This window comes from Bos taurus, chromosome 18 (genome assembly GCF_002263795.3).
Source record: "Bos taurus isolate L1 Dominette 01449 registration number 42190680 breed Hereford chromosome 18, ARS-UCD2.0, whole genome shotgun sequence".
Lineage (NCBI taxonomy): Eukaryota > Metazoa > Chordata > Mammalia > Artiodactyla > Bovidae > Bos > Bos taurus.
The window spans coordinates 26,507,674-26,514,720 of NC_037345.1; the positions used below are offsets into that span (position 1 = coordinate 26,507,674).

Here is a 7,047-nt window from a genome sequence, read left to right on the forward strand (position 1 = left end):
GATATGATCCTTACGCATAAGGAGCTCATGGTCTAGCAGAGGGGAAAGTGGATAGATGTTGTTTTAGTTATCTAGATAGTAATTTATGATTTCCCATAAATCCATGGCTGACTTTAAGGTTTCTGAGGCTCAAATGGGCAGTTTTTCTGCTTGTCTTGCTTGGGGAGTCTCCCATGCACATGCATTCAGCTGGCTACTGAGCTTGGCTGGAAGTCCAATATGACATCACTCATATGTCTGGCATCTCGGTGCTCTTCCATATGGCCTTTCTTTTTCTTTGTGGTCTCATCATCCAATAGTCTAGTCCAAGTTTCTTTACGGCGAGGTGCCTGGCTTTACCAGGGAGAAAGCAGAAGCTGCCTGGCTTTTTAAAGGAGAAGACCAGAAGTGGTATCACTTCTGTTGCATTTTATTTATTTATTTTTAAGGATAAAAAGGTCATATTTATTAGACTTGTCCACAGCCCACAGTGGTGATCTTCTTGCTGGCATTGCCGTTTCTGGACCCAAAGCTCTCTGTGGCTTCCGCAATATTCATGACCTCCTTCACCTCGCCAAAGACCGCATGCTTGCCATCCAACCACTCAGTCTTAGCCACGCAGATGAAAAGTTGCAAACCGTTTGTGTTGGGGCCTGTGTTTGCCACGGACAAGATGCCAGGACCTGTATATTTCAGGATGAAATTCTTATCATCAAATTTCTCCCCATCGATGGACTTGCCACCCAGTGCCATTATGGCATGTGAAGTCACCGCCCTGGCACATAAATCCTGGAATTTTTCTGTTAAAGCAGGATTTATCCTTTCCCTCCAGTGCTCAGATCATGAAAGTTTTCCACTGTCTTTGGAACTTTGTCTGCAGACAGCTCAAAGGAGACGTGGTCCAAAGACTCGCTGTTGTCAGTGGTGTTGAAGAACATAGTGGGACTGACCATAGCTGGGCAATATAGAAGGCTCTGGGGTGGTGGCATCCGCAAGGCCTGTTGCATTTTATTGATCGAGGGAAGTCATAATGCCAGCCCTGATTCAAGAGGAGGGGTAGTAATAGTGGTAATGGGTGAAGTAACACACACTACGCTCACTCCTTGGAAGGAAAGTTATGACCAACCTAGACAGCATATTCAAAAGCAGAGACATTACTTTGCCAACAAAGGTCTGTCTAGTCAGGGCTATAGTTTTTCCAGTAGTCATGTATAGATGTGAGAGTTGGACTGTGAAGAAAGCTGAGCGCCGAAGAATTGATGCTTTTGAACTGTGGTGTTGGAGAAGACTCTTGAGAGTCCCTTGGACTGCAGGGAGATCCAACCAGTCTATCCTAAAGGAAATCAGTCCTGAATATTCATTGGAAGGACTGATGCTGAAGCTGAAACTCCAATATTTTGGCCACCTCATGCGAAGAGTGACTCATTTGAAAAGACCCTGATGCTGGGAAAGATTGAGGGCAGAAGGAGAAGGGGACGACAGAGGATGAGATGGTTGGATGGCATCACCGACTCAATGGACGTGGATTTGGGTGAACTCCGGGAGTTGGTGATGGACAGAGAGGCCTGGCATGCTGTGGTTCATGGGGTCACAGAGTTGGACACGACTGAGCGACTGAACTGAACTGACTGAACACACACTTATAGAGAGGGAACTCTTTTTGGAGAGTACCTTCCACAGATACAAATAAATAAGAACCATAGCTAAAATTTAGTGAGCTCTTCTGTGTCAGACAGCCAGCTAAGTACTGGTCATATGTTGTCTCACGACATCCTCATATTAACCTAAGTGAAGTAGGAATCATTCTTACCCCCATTTTATTAATTTATTTATTTTATTTGGCTGCATTGGGTCTTAGTTGCAACACACGGGATCTTTAGCTGCAGTATGTGGGATCTAGTTCCCAGACCAATGATTGAACCCAGGTCCCCTGCATTGGAAGCACAGAGTCATAGCCACTGGACCACCAGGGGAGTCTTACCCCCATTATACAAGCAAGTGAATGGAGGCTGGTAGAGGTTAACTAAACAACCCCAGGTTTAATAAATGGCCGGGATTCAGACTCCTCAGAGATTAATTTGTTGCACTAAGAAAAGTTTGAGTGAACTGGTGATGAACTCCGCCTGTGGAGTCATCACGCTGTAATTCATGTTAGAGAGAGGGCACTAAGGCTCAGAGAAGGGAAAGACCGTTTCTGTGTGGGAGTTCAGGGCGGTCTTCAGGAAGGGGGACATTTGCTGCTGAAGGATGGCTTAGACATGAACAGATGGTGGATGAAAGTCTCCTTGCAGGTGGGAAACATCATGCAGGCATGTTGAGGAAAGGATCCTCCTGGATCCTGTGCACTCCGGGACCAAGAGCCAGTTTATCTTGCGTGGACTCCAGAATTCAAGGAGGGGGACAGAAAGTGTGATGGATGCAGGACATTGGGGGTCAGGTTGTAAAATACTCGAAAACCAGGCTGAGATATCTGGACCTTTATTTCCTGGGGAGACATTTAGTGTTTGGGAATAAGAACTTTATTTTAAAAAGGTTAAAACCACAGAGGTAGATTTGATACGTGAAAATGCAGATACTTAAGACAGGATGAAAAGAGAATGAATTCTCTGTAGGCTAACTGAGAGGAGATATATGTCCGAAGCTTTTAAATGACCCCTGGGATGGATTAGAGGTAAAGAAGAGTATAGATATTGAAGGGTTGATAGCTGAAGATGGAATCAAAGATGGGTGTCAAATAACCAGCCGTAGTAGCTAAAATAATAGGGATGGGATAGATTCCGCAAATACACAGTTGTTTAAATTTTAGGCTACTGAGTTGACTTCAAATAATGCTGTTGACCTGATGGGGGGGCCAAGGTGGATTTGCAGGAGTTGATCCAAAGGTAAGAGTCATTGCTTATAAGGAGGAAATGTGACACTTTTCCTTTAAATTTATTTGGCAAGATATTGTGGGCTATTAACATGATTTTTTCCTTTTCTCTTTGTTACTTTCAAATGCAAATGGAGCCCAGTTACTTTTATGGCCTGATGCATTAGCTGTATATATCTCCTAACTGTATCCCTCCCCCTGACATCCTCACATTAACCTCAGAATAGGTACTGCCCTGTGTCAAGGCATTGAGGGCTCAATGGGATAGGATGCCTTGACATACTGCTTTACATGTAAAAAAAAAGAGAGGGAAAGTTAAACGACCAGTATAACATAAGAGTCAGAATCTGTGTGCTGACTTGAGTCTAGGCAGATAGAAGGACATTTATGACCGTTATAGACAGTGCATGGGGAGGTGGAAGGCCAAGTCATAGTTAGATAACCTTAAGCACACAGGGAAAAGATAGGTACTGCCCTGTGGCCGCTCAGCATCAGGAATAAGCCTGGGAGAGATAGAGCTGTGAGCCAGTGACTCAGTTTCCTTTGCAAGATATTTACTTTTGACAAGAATCCTCATAGGTTCAGGATATAAGATCCTGTAATAGTGCTGTGATTAAAGACTTCCCTTCTGAATAGAGTTACACACAGGCAAATGGGTGGGAACCACCAGAACTGACAGAGCTGCTCAACAGAACGAATGCAGTCATTTCTGAAGTGGGTTGATAACTTTTACTTGCTCTCTTGTTTTTCATTTGTTTCAGATCTGAGTATGTGAGTTCTGGGGCCTTGGGAATGGCGACTGGGATTTAAATATTTAATGGGGAATGCTTCCTACCATTATGCCTCATTACCAACTTTCACTCTCACCATTCATCAGATCGGTAGCCCCTCAAGGAATGGGAAGATTGCACTGTCTCCTCACATATGCTTTGTCAAGCCCCTGATTATTTGTCTAGGTTGGACTGTACATGGTCCCTTGTTGAAGGGAAAGGATTCGTGTAGGAGCTGGTTTCCAAGAGCCCATACAGTTCGTTGAGGACTTGCCAGGCCAGTGTTTCGTTACTTGCGGTCCTGTGCTAAAACAGTAACTACTACTTCTACTACTAATATTTACAATAGCAGCAGTGTTCAGCTGACCTTACAGTGGGCTGGGCAAGTTACACTTATTATTTTGAATCCTCATAACAACCCCTTTTACACATAAGAAAATTGATATGTCTCAGTTCCACAACTTTAAATCCTGGTTCTGATACCAGAGGTTATGCCTTTTGTCTTCTGTGATGGGAACTCTGTTTTACCTCTTACGTGGTGGGGAATAGGGAGGTTAGGAGAGGCCTTTGAATATCATCTTCCATTGTTTCCATACCCTCTTTGGTTATTTCAGCAAATATGGGCAGCGTGTATACACAGTTCCCAATATTGTGTTTCTTCCTTACTGCCTGGGGCAGCCAGAATAGAATGCTCGTGACAGTGAATTGGTCTCAGGCGTCAAGGAACAAAACAGACCAGAATCATGGAGTATATGGATTTCTTGGATCCTCTTTTCCTCTGCAGCTCGGCTGGCCTCTGCCAATAGGAGGTGAGCATTTTGAAGCGACACGTGAATCAATACTTAGCAGGTATAGCTTAAAGTAATAGGTAGTATTGATCAGGAGAGAAATCTATTTTATGTGTTGGGGGGGTACAGCAGGCTAGGAGGGGAGCCCACAATAATGAAAAGGATATAGACTCTCCAATTTAGTGGACACTGGCTTGAATATTGTCTCTACAACAAACCTTGTGACTTTGAGCCACTCTCTTAATCATTCTGAGCCTCAGTTTCCTTGTCTGCAGAATCCTCCTACCTACTGGTTTGTTCTGAGGAAGTTATAGCTACTTGTTGCCAAGGCTTATTACTCCTAGGGCACTATGATCACCACTTTAAGTACACTCTGTGTGTGTTGATGCTTTTATTGTTGTTTGGGTGCTCACAAATGTTTGACTGTTAATTTCTGCTATTATAGTTTCCTTGACTTATATTTTCACCTTTTGGTGGTTATTGACATTGTTTTTGAACAATGAATCCTTGCTCTACTTAAGACAAAGAGGACATGTTTAGTGGCCACTGTGGATTCCAAGAAGTGAACAGAAAGGACTTCCCTGGCGGCCCAGTGGTTAAGACTCCATGCTCCCAGTGCGGGGGTCACAGGTTTGATCCCTGGTCGGGAAATTAAGGTCTTACATGCCATATGGAGAGGCCCCCCTCCCCCCCAAAAAAACACCATGCTACGGTGGAATAAAAGGAAAGAATACAAGTAGAAGACAAAACACAGACCACTCTTCATGCAGCCAGGCTTCTGTCTAGGAGAATCCCCGTTATGCCCTGAACCATCAAGGGTCCAATTTCACAGGTCTCAATGTACTGAATTTAATAAAGAACTTATTCCTTTGCTAATCCCTTAAATTCCTGTATCTGTATCTTATTTTTGTACTTAATCAAATGTTACCTCATACTGTTATTGTTTTCTAAGAACCTTATCAATGTTTTTGGGGTTTCCCTGATAGCTCAGTTGGTAAAGAATCTGCCTGCAATGCAGGAGACCCTGGTTCGATTCCCGGGTTGGGAAGATCCAGCAGAGAAGGGATAGGCTACCACTCCAGTATTCTCGGGCTTCCCTGTGGCTCAGCTGGTAAAGAATCCACCTGCAATGCATGAGACGTGGGTTTGATCCCTGGGTTGGCAAGATCTCCTGGAGAAGGGAAAGGCTACCCACTCTAGTATTTTGGCCTGGAGAATTCCATAGACTGTACAATCCATGGGATCACAAAGAGTCAGACACGACTGAGTGACTTTCACTTTATCACTGTTTTTATATGATAATGTCATCACCATTTCCACTGTACCTAGCTCAGAGTTGGCACATAGTAGGTGGTTGGGTAGGTGTGTGTGTGTGATGTTTTTCTGTTGTTTCTTTTGATTTAAAAAGTAAACTAAAAAGAGAATTGCCATTTCAGTTAATCCCACAAATCTTTGTTGTTGTTTCTGTTTGGTTGCTAAGTTGTGATTGTCTCTCTGCGACCCCATGGATTATAGCCTGCCTGGCTCCTCTGTCTGTGGAATTCTCCAGGCAATAATATGAGAGTGGGTTGCCATTTCCTGCTCCAGGGGATCTTCCCGACTCAGGGATAGAACCTGCATCTCCTGGGTCTCCAGCATTGGCAAGCGGATCCTGTACCACTGAGCCACTTGGAAAGCAAATCCTTATGAGGTAATTACACAGATAAACTCAGTTATACACACACTTGAGTGTGTGTGCAGAGCTAGAATCTGAGCATACAAAGAAATCAACATAGTCCTTGCCTTTGAGATTCCCATAGTTTGGTGTGCAAAATAGCCACACGAGAACACTTTGTAGTAGAATACCGGATATTATGTAAAAAAAGAAGGGGAGTCATATTATCTGGGGTTTCAGGGAAGCTTTCTGGACATGCATCTATGTTGAACCTGATTGAATGGATAAAAGCCATCCAAGGGAGAAAAGAAGGGCGATACAATCCAAGCAAAGAAAATAGCATAAGCAAAGCCAGAAGGTATGTAGGAAATGATGTGGTGTTTCACCAGAGTTTGTGGAAATCAGTTTGGAGTTATCACACTCCAAAGTACAAAGTAACTTATTTTGGAAGTGAGGAAAGGAGAATGGATAGGGGGGCCAGACCAGAACTAGTAACTATAGCCCACTAAGATAAAGATGTTGTCTGTAAATAAGGTGACATGGATACAATTGTCTTTAGATCGATCAGTCTGGTTACTGATTGGATGATGAATTTATGATGTGCTAGAAACAGGGAGAGGAATTAGAAGGTTGTTGAGATAGTCCAATGAGAGAAATTGAGGCCCTAGCTTAGGACAGAGAAGGACAGGATGATGATGATGAAGTTGCTTGTGCTACTGTTACTACCGATAGCAACATTTAAATACAGTTGATCCTGGAACAACTCAGGGCCCCCCCAACTTCCCCCGCTCCGTGCAGTTGAAAATCCCCATCTAACTGATAGTTGGCCCTCCTACCCATGGTTCCACACCTGTGAATTCAACCAACCTTGGACCAGGTGGTACCGTAGTATATACTATTGAAAAAAATCTGCATGAAAGTGGACCTGTGCAGTTCAAACCCACATTGTTCAAGGGTCAGCAGTACATCCTGATATATTACAGGTTC

The 7,047-nt window shown here is 43.7% G+C and overlaps 1 pseudogene; it reads right to left on the reverse strand.

Moving 5' to 3' along the window:
- Window positions 1–292: 292 nt before the first annotated feature.
- LOC781183 (peptidyl-prolyl cis-trans isomerase A-like) lies at window positions 293–932 on the reverse strand (annotated as a pseudogene).
- Between the last annotated feature and the right edge of the window lie 6,115 nt (window positions 933–7,047).